Raw genomic sequence first — 15,476 nt, forward strand, 5'->3', positions numbered from 1 at the left:
GCCTGTCTTGGAGGCTGGGCTCTTTCGGCCCGGGCTTGAAGTTCACCTCTCACTTGTAACAAGAAGCTAGCAGCAAACCCTGTAATGCAAAGGATATCCCAGTGACAGCTTCTAACACTAAAGGGCAGTGTTATCGCACAACAGTTAACTCCTAGCCCAGCCGACTTTGCTGACTACTTTTAGCTGGTCTTTGCCCCTTACCAACCAGTGATGCTTGTAAGTGGTGTTTGCAAGTCCTAACTTGTACCACGCCCCTACTAGCTGCACTTGTCAGCTAGCGGTGTTCAAAGCAACTCCACAAACCGTGGCTTGTGCCCGCGCACCCGCTGGGCTATCAGCAGGCTGCGTTTAGAGCACTTTTGCAAGCCCCTTAAGTTGTGTTTGCAAGTCCACAAACCGCGGCTTGTGCCCGCACACCCGCTGCGCTATCAGCAGGCTATCAGTGCCTAGAGAACCTTTGCAAGCCCCAATTTAAGCCCTGCACTGCGCGCTGCGCTCCCCCTGCTGGCCAGAGACAGCCCATGCCGCGCGTGCGCAGTGCCTGCCCTGTCGCGCCCGTCTGCTCCATGAGGTGCTGCCGGCTGACGGCTGCCTCTGGCCACGCTTCCCAGCAATGCCGCACTGCGCCTCACCGATTCTCTAACACAGGCGCACACACACACGTACACAAGCATGTACATCCGGATGCAACAGACACGCCACACTGAAACTGGGACACACCACACTGAAATCGTGATTTCTTCCTTCCTCGAACCACGCTATCAGTTCAGGGGGGTTGTCCCGCCGCTGGTCTCACCCCCAGCAGGCGGTCTGCTTGCAAGCCCCAGAGCAAAAGTGCGCACAAAAACGCCTTAAAGCGACTTATCAGCGCCAACCTTAAGAAAATAAATTAATACATACCGCTTCCATCCGCTGCCAACGGGCCGTGGTCTGCTCCCTGCAGTGTACAGCTGAGGCACAGAACCTCTCTGGGAAAAAGCCCTGCAGCGCCTGAGGGCATCTGCTCTCAATCGGACCTGAGGGTGAGCAGAGTCGTCCCTTCGTGGTCACCAACTGAAGCAATACGCGAAATAAATAGACTCCACAACCTGGGGTAGTTATGAAGTAGGTATGTATCGTCAGTGCCCGACACAAGTGAGATATTTCTCCAAAAACTCATGCCCTGAGCTTCAGTCTGACCCAAAACTTTATTCACAAAGGTGTTCCATATGTGTTATGAACAAAACAGCCTTGCTGGTTCCCATGGTAATTCTGGGACACTGCTGGCTTGAGCTAAGTACTGATATTGAAATGTTAGTTAGCTAATTGCTCCTGGGAATCACCTACACCCCCCACCCACAGTGACATTCTAAGACTGGGATGCAAAATAGAGGGACTAATGGAATCATGGGAGGGGGTTTTGGGGATGAAAACACCCCTAAGTGGAGGGCTGAGCACAGAGGAGGGGGTTGGATGGGTGTGCTGGTTGGGGAAAAGGGAACCATATCCCTAGTCTATGTATGACCTGTCACCATAGCCTACAGAGGGACTGGACTGGGCTGTGGGAAGCAGGAACAAAGAGGTAGCTCTTCCTGGTGTTACTAGGAGGGAAGGAAAGGGATAGCTGCTGCTGGCTCATCCCCTCACCCTTCAGCTACCAGTGTGCCAGGAGGAAAGGAGAGAGGATGGTCTGCTGGGACTTCAGCTACAGACTGCACACCTCTTCACCTCCAGCTGCCAGTGTGCCATGGAGACTCCAGGGACAGACTGCATGCCTTCTCCCTGTCATGGTTTGACACTGGCACAACGCCAGCGCCCCCATGAAAATACAATCTCTCCCTTGAATGCTGTGAAGTGGAATCGAAAACAGAGCAAAGCAGGCCCAAGCTTAATAATAGGGGAAAAAAAAAATTTATTAAGCTACTACTACAAAAGAAAAAAAGAAAGGAAAAAGGAAAAAAAAACCACACAAAGATCAAAATGAAAACCTTGCAAAACATTCCTCCTCCCACCACCCAACTCCAACAAACCACAGTGAGACACAATCTGGACCCCAATCAGGTTTCCACCCTCCAGACAATCAATACTCAGGCCTTCAAGGGAACAGAGTCTCTCCTGTGCCACAGACCCCCCAAGAAAACACAGCTCCACATCATATGTTTCCATGTCACACATGGCACCGCCCGGAGAAAAGTTTGCCATGGTGACCCTTCTCCTTTCCATGCACAGTGCTCTCACCACCAAATGCATGGATGGACAGACTGCTTTTAGGATTTTTCCTTTCAAGGATGCCCTGCCAAGAGGGGAGAAAACAACAGTTCAGTTTTTTCATTGTTTGGGACCACAATCCCCCCCATTTTCCATTTCCCCTGGGGCTGAGGGTTCAAGAACAGAGATCTTCTTCTCTTCTCTTTCCTTTGAGGACAAGGGGGCGCCACCACAAACCCCCTAACTTTTTCTCTGTTCACTCCACTTCTGTCTTTTCCCAGCTGAAGCAGGGCTCTTGGCTCACTGGCATTCTCCCAAAACACAGTCTCTCTTGGAGGAGAAGATTGGTTCAGGTTGTGGCTAACACGGAAAAGTCCAGCCAAAAGCCACTCCTTATCCCCTTCCCATCTAGAATTTCTCCTTCTAACATCCCAGGGTCCAAGGTATCCCTCTTCCTCTCTTTCAAACCAAGGAGGGGAAAAAGAAATTCACAAAGCTTTCATTTCTCAAGGAAGGGTTAAAAGTCCGAACTCCCAGGTATGGCTCGATGCCCAGACTCCGGCAACTCCCACGCGACTGGGCACCTTGCAGGCCCCCCTGCCTCCTCCTTCCTCACAGGGTATTGTTGACAAACGGCCGCTGTCTCTTTCTCTCTCTCTCTCGGGAGAGAAACTCTGGGGCGGGGCGGGGGGGGGGGAACGGATACATCCTAGATTTCTTCCACCCTTCCATCTGCAGGGGCCAGCCCAGTTCCAGTCCCTCCACCCTTGGACCTACCTCAGTCAGGCTATGGGCCTTCCCCTCCCCCACCCAGCTTGTGGCCGGGCAGGGGAGGTTTGCACTCTCCGCTGACCGGAACCAAAGAGAGAAAGTTCCCCTGGGAGTTCCGCTTTTAACCTCTCTGTGTTCTCAGAGGCGTGTCCACCTTCAATTGGTCAACATCCAAATTGACCTCTTCCTTCCGGAAAAAATTCTTTTTCCATGTCAAACCACGACACTACCCCTTCGGCTACCGGGAAAAAGCTACAACAGCGGGGGTGAGCTCCATGTTGAGCCCCCTGCCAAGCTGATCTTTTTAATAAAGAACTGAACATTAATAAAGGCATAAACACTGTTCATTTCAATATGCAATACATTACACAACTTTTTAATTCATATTCAACCCCTGTCCACGCCTCTCATGTTAAATAGGACCACGCCCTTCCGTGGTGGTCCTGCGGGGAGTCTCTGGTGGTCTATTGAGGCTGTAGGTTGTGGTCTTCTTCATGGTTGAACTTTTGAACTTTTCTGTTTTGCGCGTGTGCTTTTGGTCCTTTGGTGCTTATCTGAGTACATCTGTCAGCCTCAATAGGCTTGGGGACAGAAGAGCCTCTTTATCTGGGTTCTTTGCATTTTCGGTCCTTTCTGGTATTGTTTTTTATGCAAGAAGCTTCAGAAATTTGCATTTTCTTATGCCCTATGTACCATGGCAGAGGATTCTTAAGTAAAAGGTTAAAATTTAACACATAACTCTACAAGCTAGAATATAAATTCTTAATTCATTTTAACTTAAGTGAACTCCAAAAGTCTTTGTTTCACATGTGATACTTGGTCTTGACAGACTGGATGCAGTTTATCTGAAGTAAGGGGCAGTCTGTGTTTGTGCTCTAAGGGCCTGACTCAACAATCTTTCAGCCTTCCCTTATACTTGGTTTCAGTGGGAAATTGCTCTTCCTTTATCATTGTGAGCTGTGCTCCAGTGCTATTACCTAAATAAGTGGTGTGGCTTACACTTCCCCTTACCTGCCTCTGGTCCTAGCAGAGATAGTGGCTTTCCTGATCTTCCATCCTATGCAGGCAGGCCCTTTCCATCAGCAGAGTACAAATGCAGCCAAGTTAAGCTCTCAAAACACAAAGATGCTAGGGTGGAAGGTTTCTGTACAAAATGAACCTTCATACTGGTTGTAAATCCTGAGAATGCAGGTCTAGCAGGGAGAAATACATCAGTAGCCAAGGGAAAGGAAAGCCTAGGTTCAGCAACTAAGTAAATTGTCCAGTTATTGTAATAAAACAAAAACAAAATAATAATAAAATAAAACCCACCAGGTGATTTTCTGTAGTTTCACCTACTAAACCAACTGAGTTCTATGGCCATATTTCCAAAAAGAAAAAAAAATGATTAGGCTGAAAAATTTTTCCCATTCTATAAAGTTTCAGCTTAGAATACTGAGGAGAGGAAGTTGCAGCAGGCAGTGTCAACCAGCTGTGCTAACAGACTGCTCCTGCCCCCATAAATGCTTCCTAAATAAGTTCATTTCAAAGATTTCATCCATGATGTAGCTAAGTGTCTGTGTGATTTATATTTTCATGGCATATGTCATCTTGTTTCTTCTGGGTTTGTCCTTAGTGCTTCATTGTTAATTTTCAGAGTGTGACTCTGAAGTTGTCATGGCACAGGGATGCGCTGTAACAGGTACTCTGCTCCACTAGCAGTAGAACATTCCAGAATGAAGTGGCAGTGCACAACCCACTTTAAGAAAAGCCTCCCTTGGTTTTTCTGCCACAGTAGCTTTCATTAATGGATTTCACAAAGTTGATCATGTTTTAAAGAACAGGGCCATCAGTCATGTACTTCAGGCTGTCCCAGACACAGGGTGTATTTGTGACAATCTGAACACAAACATGTTGCTAAAACATCCATCCCCACATACATGGGGTATATTGTCGGAAATGGTGGTATTGATGATTCCGAGACTGTAGAAAGTCTCTGTCTTTCAGCCCCGCTGCCAAAGAAGAAGCCATAATTCGTTTGTTCTGTTTTCAAGGTTGTTTATTCTGTTTATCTCTAACATGTTCCGCTGCCCTGCCGCAGGTCTGTCCTGCAGGGCAGCGTGTGGGGCTCTGCCCTCAGTGGGATGTTACAAACATTATATATCAGAAACTACCTGTGCTATATTTACAATAATGTGCCAATATCTGTCACCTATGTTGAACAGTGTGTCCCCAACCTAAGCCAATAGAAAAATGCCAACACCACAGTGAAACATGGAGGGCATGAAGAAGGAGAAAAAGGACGAGACACACCCAATTTCCTCCATCTTGTCCCCTTTGGACCCCTCATCTAGAATCCTAAAATTTTACTTTTGCACCCGTGCCACACTTAATTATTACTGATATCAACCACTCAGAGCTGGTAATTCATCCTGTAAGATTGAAAACTCTTTTCCATGGACAGAGATTACAGACAGTGTCTCTGGGGGCTCTGTCCAGGGGTGTTCCTGACCCCTGCCAGGGTCCCAGGCCTGCCAGGGCAGCCAGAGGAAAGTCCTGGATTCCCACAGTATATAGCAAGATAAGAGATAAAGGATATTATTTGTTCTATCTGTGATTATTTGTTCTAACTCAGATCTCTGGAGACATGTTGTCTGGAAGAAAACAACAGAGAAATTAAGACATTATCAATTAAATCCAATATCAAAGTTCTAACTAATAGTTGCAAGACATCAGATAAATTTGATAATTTATCAGTCAACCATAAAGGCAAAGTATTGTCACAGTGGTACCAGATGACCATTGTAGTTCGCTGGGGGATTACACATGAGAGGAATGCAAGTACAGTGGGTTTTCTCTCCTTATTTTCTTTCTTTCTGTTTGGTTACACTCTGTTTATTTGCCTTCACAGAATGAATGGCTGTAACTGCTTTTTCTGCAGCACCTTGTTACCTTCCATTCAAAAACATTCCCAAGAGAAGGGGAAGCAAAAGGATCAACAGGGAAAACCTGCAGAAAGCCTTGTTTTCATTTCACAGACAAGACATATAGAAAAGGTGATAACTCAGGTATTTGCATTTAGAAGAATATGAAAGGAAACTCAGAGATGAACAAATCTGATTTCTGCATGATGTCACTGTTTTCTGTACATCTGTTCAACAAGAGAAACAGTGAAATAATGAAAGATTCTTTTCCAGCCTGTAAGCATGCTCAGCAGAGGGAATTCTGCTCAGTCCCACCTAACATTGGTATCTCTTTTGGCAGAGTTATTCAAGTTTATTGCTTTGATGTAATTTTAACTGCTGTTTGAGCTTAAAAGTTTCACTAATAATGCAAAAACACTTCTGGAAATCACCCACATGCCTGGGTGCTTGCTTCATCCCTGCAGTGGCTAGGACAGCATGTACCTCAGAACCTTTGCCTGCCACTGGGCCATCATGAGGAAAAAGAAACAAATTGTTTAACTCTGTGTTATTTTTATTTCCCACTCTTAATGGTGAACAGATATTTTGTCCTGCTGTCCATCTCCCCTATAAGTCTTCTAGCTATTCTGACTCCATTAAATAATCCCCTAATTAAAATAGAAGAGAAGGAAAAAAGGGAGGGGAAAAAACCCCACTGCTGATTGTGGGTGGGGTTAGCCAAATCCCATCCCCACAATGCTAAAAAAAGTTATCTGCCCTGTGCTTTGTTCCCTGAGAAGCTGTAGTGCTGATGCTGGTGCAAGTCCTGGTGTTCCAGGGCTGGCACTGTTTGCCTGACTAGGGCTGTCAGGAACTCCACGGTGTTATGGCAGAAGCTGGACTCACTGGCTTGTTCTGCACTGAGCTCACTTGTTAGAGGTGCTGAGCCTTCCAAACCAGCTTCTCTGATGGAAATCTCAGTGCTTTATATCACCCTGTGTTACACAGGATGAGTTGAGCTCCTGGCTGGCACATTATGTATTAATAGATTGTCCTTTAGGGACTTTGTGAATAAATTGCTAGCTTGCAATTACAGCAATTGGACTGCCTTCCTGCTTCCCAGAGCACAGCTTTTTGCTTTAACCAGGTGAAGCTTTGAAGGGACATGTGCCCAAGTCTCACCATGGAGTCATGTCCTACAGGCATTGTAAAAGCCCCTGAGCAGCACTGAGGTATCAGAGGAGCTCACGCACTGGCTGCAACCTGCTGCTTCCTCACCACTGGCCACCCCACAAGGCTTGGCATGCTCAGGTACGGGTATGACAAATCAGAAAACATTTCTCAGGCATTTGAGCAGGGCTCTGCCGTAGGGCAGGTTCTTCACTATCTATTTTTTCTGGATTTACTCAGTTGTTCAGAAACTAATGCAATTTCAAAGTCTTTTGAGCTCAGGATTACACCTGCCAGTAGAAGGATAGGACAGTATTGGGCAACACAGGAATATGGGATAGTGTTATGGCTGTGTTTTTCTTGGGCAGAGAGTCAATATTAAAGCTGTCCAATTTCTTTGAGAAAGGCAGCTGGCAGATGTTGTATCAGACTTTTTTCCCTAATTTGTTGTGTGTCAGGAGCCGCCACCACAGTGGAGTCAAGCTGAGGAATGGGGGGGGGAGCAGGGCAGCTCTGGCATCACTGGCCCATGCACAGGGCATGACACTGCTGCATAGGAGATTATCTGTCTCCCTGTTGGCACCGAGGTTGTCTGTTTTTTCCAGTGGCTACCACAACTACACTGTGTGCAACATAATAAATCGCTGGCCATGTAGGATGTTCTGGCAGATAGGATATTCACACTGCTGAATATTGCAGATGCTCAGAATTCAGTAGCCAGAGAGGATAAAACTGGGCTACTCCTGATGCACTGGCACAGCCAGAACCTTCCCATACCTGTGGTGCTGTGTAGAATCTCTTTCAGTTTCTCACTGGGACTGAATTTGTTAAGATGGTTCAGGAGATAGTTCCAATCTCCTTCATACGTTTAATGAGTAAGTGGGCACTAGGAGCCTTCCACTTCCATCATGGCAGGATATATACCTACAAAGAGGGTTTTTTGGGAAACTCAAATACAAGCATTTACACAGAAATTTGATTGACTTTTCAAAGAATTGCCCTATTTGATATGCAAGGTTTTTTATAAATCTGACTTTCCCATGTGTAAAGGAAATTAGGGCAAACATTTAGTACTAAATAAATTAGATGCACAGTGAGCTAACTGTGTTTCATCTGCCAGAATTACTCATCACTAACAGTTCATTAACATTAAATGCTTGTCAATAGGTTTACAAATTAAAGTGGTCTAACAACTTAACAGTGATTCCAGGCAAGGCCCAAAGGCATGGGTAGCAGCTAGACGGCCTCTATTGGGTGTCAGCATAGCAAACAGCAGTGACTGTGCCGGTCTGGCTGCTGACTCAGTGGGTTTGTCCAGCAACTACTCCAAGGGATGCTGGAGTTGTTTTTCCTATGGAGTGAATCTATTCATGCAGGTTTACTACTGGCTGTTTTTAAGGAAAACCCCAAATGAAGCTGTAAACCATATTTAACTGATATAATGCTTTTCCTTACTCCTACCTCTATTGGGCTTGCATGGCCAAGTTTTGGTAGCAAGGGGCTAAAGGAGTGGCTTCTGTGAGAAACTGCTGAAAGCTATCTCCAGTGTGGCAGAGCCAATCTCTGGCAGCTCCAAAGATGGGCATGCTGCTGGCCAAGGCTGGGCCAATTAGAAATGATGGTAATACCTCTGGGATAACAGATGTAAAATATTTTAAACAAAATTTCTCCTTTCAAAGACATGTCTGGAAAACATCTAGGCATCATTTTTTTTGCAGTTTAATACTATTTGGATAGGAATGTGCCCTAGCCTTAATATAATAGAAAATAGCTGGGGACTTCAGGACACATGAAGAAGAATATGGCTTCACAAAAACAACATTAGGAGCTAATTGCAAGATTAGTGGGTTAGAACAATACTAAGCTGCCAAAGATCCCTGGATAGTTATTTATTCATGGTGAAATGAAATCTAGCAATTGAGTGGGGAAATGTGGATATAATAAAAATCATGAATAGTTATAGAGACATTTATCAAAAAAAGTTCAATGAAAAATATAGTATTAACATTTATAGGCCTTTAAGACAATCTTCTAATTTCACTTTGAGCTACATCATTTTATGCAGCATCAAGTTCATTTCAGCATGCCATGTTCATTAAAGAAAAGCAAAAAAAGACTGCTTAAGTAGAAACACATTTAATGGAATCCCAGGCTAGGACAGGACAAATACCTACAGAGTACTTACATTGTGCTTTCTCTTCTTTGGCTCATACACTTCTGACAGTAGACAGGGCTGTTTAGAAGGCTTCACCTCTGATGTTTGCTACAGAGGATTGGAAATAGTTGACTCTTTTCCTAGACAAGATTTAAACAAGAAATATTTGGGAAATGTTTCTGAATATATTTTTTGTTCTAAGAACATGTCTGTCTTGCATAGAAAGCAAGAAAAGCAAAGAAGAATCCCCATCTTCTGTTCTGAAAACTGGTAATCTTGTGTTTAGCCTGTAGCTATGAGAATCTATGGTAGAGGGAATGTCCCACAAAGTTCTTATTTCATTGACAGAAACATGTATTCCTGACAAGTTGAAAGACACTTTCATCACCTATTTTTGCATTGTGCAAGTAAATGGTTCAGCTCCCAAATATGTTTGTGCTGCATCTGGAAAAGGTTTCAAATGTAAGTATTAATCATCATCCATAGAACTTTGGTCTTTCTTTCCTACCCTATTGATGCTTTCAGCATCACTGTGCCTTTGCCTCATAGTTATTGGAACATACAGTATTGCATCCTTGCTAGTGTATGTGGCTCCCCCAGATCCTGGGATCAGGTCTTCAGATGCTTTTCATTGATGTGAATCTGTTGGGAAGACCCACTGTGAAAGGCTGAAATGCTGCCTACTAGTCAGTCTGCCTGAAACTTCTCCTTTCTGACAAGTGCCATTCAATTTTGTCCCATTTAATGTCTTTGCTAAAGCAGAGGCTTCCTTTGCTTTTTGAGGTTTATTGAATGATTCAGGGCAAGGTGGTTCTTTTGTCAATAAGGGAAAGCCACCAGAGCTAACAGTGTCAAATGCTCCTTTGATGCCAGTTTGCAGGCAGACTCACCTTTCTTTGCTTTCATCCATTCCTTTGCTCCTTTTCTTCATCCCCCATTCAGTCCCTTAACATCAGTGTCAAAAGTAGGGCAGCCACAGTGTTTTTATGGTGAAGATCCTGTGGCTTTAAGGAATGTATGAAACAGAATTGTGTCGCATACAGGCTTACAGAGCACACCATCAGCTAAACAGCAAATTTAGTTAATGAGCAGTAAAGACTGATGGTAGCTCATGAGGCTGTGGTAGGTTAAAGGCTCTGCCTGAAGTCTGTTTTCTCCAGGTGATGCTTAATGTGATAATTCAAAAGGATCCATCTGTTTTCTGCGTTCTGAGAGGAGGGCACTGCTTGATGCGCTGTGCCTCACTGACCTTTGTTCATGTATAAATACATGCCCTTGAGGAATGCAGGCTTTTGCAAGACTTAAGGTTCTTTTTATATAACTTAAGGAGATTTTTTTTCATCCTGCCCTGAGTGAACCCAGTCGCTGCCCTTCTGGCTCATTAGAGTTGCCCACCACTGTTACCAACCTGGTACACGTGGAAGGGGAGGGAAAGCAAATCCAGCCAATAAAACACTGTCTTTTGCTGTATGTGTACTGTGACAACTGTACACATTGGACAAATTTGACTTCTGTTCTAGACAGCAATCTATAGGCTAAATAAATAAATATAGGCTAAATAAATAAACCCCTGTTATTACTCACTTTAAAACTAGAGAACATCCTGGACAATCAGAACACCAATAGTAATAAAGCAGCTCCTAGTGCCATTACCTAAGATGATGCAAGTGGACAAGGTTTGACTGGAGGAATCTCATGTTTTGTAAGACCAACTAATGTAACCAGCAAACAAGGCAGAGCCCAGAGGCTTCAGCACTGGAATCCCTGTGAGCTGCAGCAGGTGTGCTCAGCTCCCAGGCTCATCCCATCCAGTTCACTGCAGGATGTGTTTTCCAGGGAGCTTCTCACCATTAGTTTGGAGGCACAAACATTGCTATCATGTTTTTTGCAGTGGATAAATAGCATTTTCATTTTGTGGAAACAAAAATGCCTTCAAAACCTAGAGTAACTCATACCACTTAGTTGTTGTTGTGCTTCTCTGAATTTTTTCATTATAGTTGCTATTTCCTTAAATATTCCATGCCAAATTGTTGTGAGAGCTGCTGCAATTATTGATTTCAGATTGAGGACCCCTTTTTTTTATGTTTTCATGTTATCTTTTGAATCAGTTCTGATTTCAGTGAAATCAGTTGTTTATTCCTAAGCATTCACAGGGGAGATTTTTAGACCATGAGTGTTTGCTTTACAGTGTTTACTGCAATTGGGGTCATTTAATTATCTGTAAATGTCTGTTCTGTTGCAGGGGGCTCTGAAATCTTAGGCTGCATCAGTGGAGAGGTAACAGTAAAGCAGTCTTCATTGCAAAACTGGTGGGGAGGGTGTTGTGGTCCATGGTGGTGGTGGACACAACCTTCCCCAAGAGCGTCTAGAGGCAACAGGTAGGAGCCACGAGAGCAATAGCACACACAGACAGACAGGCCGACAGACACACAGACACAGACAGACACACACACATGCAGCAGCTTGGCAGTGAAGATACAGGAGGGTCCAGCCATGGAGCATCAACATGCCTTACTTCAGACAACCCTGAAGGAGTCCAGGAGCCAAAGACAACGACAAAGGAGTGTCTAGGGTATAAATACAGGAAAGAGGGGGGCGGAGGGAGCATCAGGGATCCAATGGTCTGAGGGCTCAGGGGTGGTGCACAGGGAAGGAACCTATAGAGAATTCCAGGGTGGATGGGCAGGGTTACACAAACCAATGGGAAGAGAGGGAAGGGAGAACTCACTAGAACATGAACATATAAGGGTAAAATTGGGAAGGGAATGGGCCAATGGGCTAATAGGAAGGACAGAACTGGGATGAATTAACATAGTGCTGCAGAGCACCATGGGGGAAGCTTCTTTCCTCACTTTGAGCTGTGAGGAATGTCCAGAGCCTAAGGTGCATCTCTTCAGGGCAGTCCTGTTGTCCTCTCCCCAGTAAGCTCACAGGACTCCACAGGAGGGAGCATTCATTCATGCAAGCTAAAAATTGGTGAGCATTCTCTAAAATTCTCAACCAGTGATTAATGTTCCAGTGAGTAAGAATATTCCTGTAGTGTTTTAGCAAGCCATGATTGTTTTATTTCACCAGAATCACAGTAATTACAAAGAATTACCCAAAATCTGAAATCTTGAACTTCTACCTTGAAAACCTGATGAAAACGTTTTCACATAATTTTGGCCTCTTGTTTTTAATCACAAAACTCTCCTGTGCATTTCTCCCCTCCAAACCCCATCAAACAGTGGGATTTTTCCAGCTCCCTGTTCTGTGCCACTTATAACTGTCAGCTTTCAGATATTTGTATGGTTGTAGTCACTTACTCAAAATCTCAACATTTCTCACTCCTTGGTGTTCAGACAATCCGTTTTGTATTTCTAGCAGCTGGAGTTTCTGTATGCACCAAAACAAGGGGAGGATTTTTTCACTGGGAATGACATGCTTATGTAGCCTTAATGTTAGGGAGCTGGGCGTGGAAAAGTGCCTCCTGTGAGCAAGAGGCACCAAAAATTCAAATTTTTTAATGTTGAGCTTCTGGTAATTACCTCTCTTCTGCTTTGGGGGAGGAATGTAACCTTATATCTGCAGGCAGGTCTGTGCCTGATACCAGTTACATTTGCTGGTGATACTGAGAATATAAATATCCAGCCTAAGCTAAGATCTTAATGAGACTGTCTTATGCATTAAGTTTAATTAGCCTGAAAGAGACCAAATTAACATAGATAAGAATTTGCCTGGATAAGCCATGGAGCAAAGTTCTATTAAAAAATGCATGAAAGACTCCTTGTCCTCCTATGTCTTAGCAGGAGCTGGAACAGCTCTGTAGTGGGGCTTGCTGGGAAAGAGGCATTGTTGTGATGGAAGCCAAAAGCTGGAATTCACAGGAACTCCAAATACTTATCAGGAGAAGAGCCTCTTGTTGGGGAGGGTTTAGTTCTAAAGGCACATGTAGATGTCCTAGACTCAAGCAGAGAACAGGTTCTGAAGAACCTCTTTTAGCAAACATCTTGGTGTGTGCAGGGCAGACAGGTTAAGCTGAACTTTCAGTAGCATGAAGGAGTGTCATGAATCGCTGTGCTGAAACCTCTGCATTTCAGTGAGGTATCAAGGTAGGAGAGTGAATATTCAGGATGAAACAAGGTAGGAGAGTGAATATTCAGGATGAAACAGTCTCAAAATTAGACAGTAGTGTTAGCATTCAGCAACACGCATAATCATGGGATATGATTATATGCAGGTGCTTTTATTGAAGAGCTCTGGGAATCAGGGGTACAGACCCAAATCTGACTCCAACATGGCTTTTGAACTGAATGTACTTTATATTCTATTGTTATATAACTGACATATTAATTATCAAACTTATGTTGTTCTATTGTATACATTGATCTTATTCAAGCATTAAATTCTTGTGATCTTTCTCAATCCCCTGACCACAGTTTCTCATGATTATTCTTATGATTAAACAGCAATTATATTGAATTACTAAACAATCATCGCATCTAACAATCATACCATGTATCATATACTGGTTACACAGGTGCAGTTCTAGCAAGTACAAGGCCTATACTTTCCCAGGGTATTTTCCCAGGGCCTACTAAGCCTAACTTTCCTTCTGACTCCCCAAATCCTCATGATTTTAAAACTCTTTTACTATCATTTTCCTCTCTATGAAAGTAATTTCACTTTACTCTAAGTGCAAATGCTTTGATTTTATACAGTCTTTTAGTTTCTGAGTTTGTACATGATGTTCTTCAAATCCAAGATTGATGTAAACGTCATCAATGCTGTCATGAACTGGAGAACTAGAAGATGATGGGTGTGGATCCCGTGTCAGGGCCTTTATTATTTTTCGGTTCCAGGACATCCTCTTCTATGTTTCTCCTTTTAGGATGCTGTAGACTAACCAAATTACTAAGAACACAATTAATAACATTATTACACTCTTGATGATAGACTTAATCCATGAACTCACATTCCACCCTAACCCTTTGAAGACTTTGTCTAACCAGCTCGTGGTCAAATCCTTTTGCTCTTCTTGTGCTTCATGCTCTATCTGTGTCACCTGATTGATGTCATATTCTACATCTGCAGTTACATTTGGAATGTGGATGCAGCAATGATCAATCCGTCCCTTTAAAAAACCACACACTCCGTGCTCTTTTAGAAGTAACGAATCTAAGGCAAATTGATTTTGTAAAGTAATTTTTGTGGTGACTTGTAATTTTACGTTTAGGTCTTTAATCCTTCCCTAGTGATTCTTTTCAGTCTATCTGGCCTGTAAGTTTGTACATCTCTCTATTCTGATAGTTTGCTATAGAACCTAGCAAAAACTCTTAGGGTCTACCCAAATTTCACTCCACTAGAGGGTTCTCGCCAAGTGTCATCTTGATTTTCATTATCTAGAACTTCTCATCTTGTTCTTATCTGCAGAAGTTCGTGTTTTCCCTTAAATGCGTACTTTTTCCAAATTGGACAGAAAGTAGGGAGGCCTAAAGTAATTTCTTTTACTTTCCCATCTACAGGTAGATGTGTGGTCCAGGTACCATCACTTGTTGCCCATACAAATTGTCCTGAACTTTGGAGTGTACTCTTGGTACATCCTACAATTATTTTGTAATTCACTTTACCTTGTTTGTGTTTGATTTCTTTGCAGGCACAACCAATTTGTAAGGCTACTACCAGTGATGGCAATTGTTTTATCTCTATATCATCAGAAGTGCAATCATAAGTTTTATTACATGCCCACCAATGTATTTTGTCTGCCTTTATTCTACTACTAGTGTCAGTGTTCATTACTGCTGGATCTGTTTCATTCTTGGAGCCTTCTCATTTAATGCACCAAGGAGTGGTTGCCCTGTATTGAAATTTTTGAAGTATACTCAGAGACCATGCACTGTCCCAAGGCTCTATTTGACCTTTGTGATCATTTACCTCACACTTCCACACCAGAGTGGTTTCTGTAACATTTTCTGTAATCCTTTTATAATGTGGTAAGTAGCATTGCCATTTATTTGGGATGCCCCCACAACCATCCTATAGGATATCCTATTGTGCCATTATTTTGAAAACAGTCTTGTTGACTCAAAGGATGCAGCCATTCTCCTATTACTTTCCAAGTTACCTGGATTACCTGTCTCGATTCTGGTACCTGTTTACATGTAATTGTTTTGTTCTTTTGTATTTCAGGCAGTTTTGCTGTTATGGTTCCCTAATTTATTGGCAGACAGGCAGTATTTTGCTAGTATTCTGCATTTTGGCAAAATCTTTAACTAATCCAATCATTACTTTCTCAGCCTGAATTGCATTGGAAACCTCTATCATCTGTGTTT

General features: G+C 43.4%; 1 protein-coding gene across 7 annotated transcripts in view; it reads left to right on the forward strand.

The window, feature by feature from the left end:
• KCNIP1 (potassium voltage-gated channel interacting protein 1) overlaps positions 1–15,476 on the forward strand; it is a 283,696-nt gene that overhangs the window by 108,095 nt on the left and 160,125 nt on the right. Inside the window, exon 2 of one of the 7 annotated variants that reach the window (XM_085591074.1) lies at positions 5,849–5,993. The exons of the other annotated variants lie outside the window; for them this stretch is intronic. The gene's annotated coding sequence lies outside the window, so the exon portion shown is untranslated. The remainder of the gene's footprint in view (positions 1–5,848; positions 5,994–15,476) is intronic. 7 annotated transcript variants of the gene reach the window in all.

This window comes from Lonchura striata, chromosome 13 (genome assembly GCF_050655825.1).
Source record: "Lonchura striata isolate lonStrDom1 chromosome 13, ASM5065582v1, whole genome shotgun sequence".
Classification (NCBI taxonomy): Eukaryota; Metazoa; Chordata; class Aves; order Passeriformes; family Estrildidae; genus Lonchura; species Lonchura striata.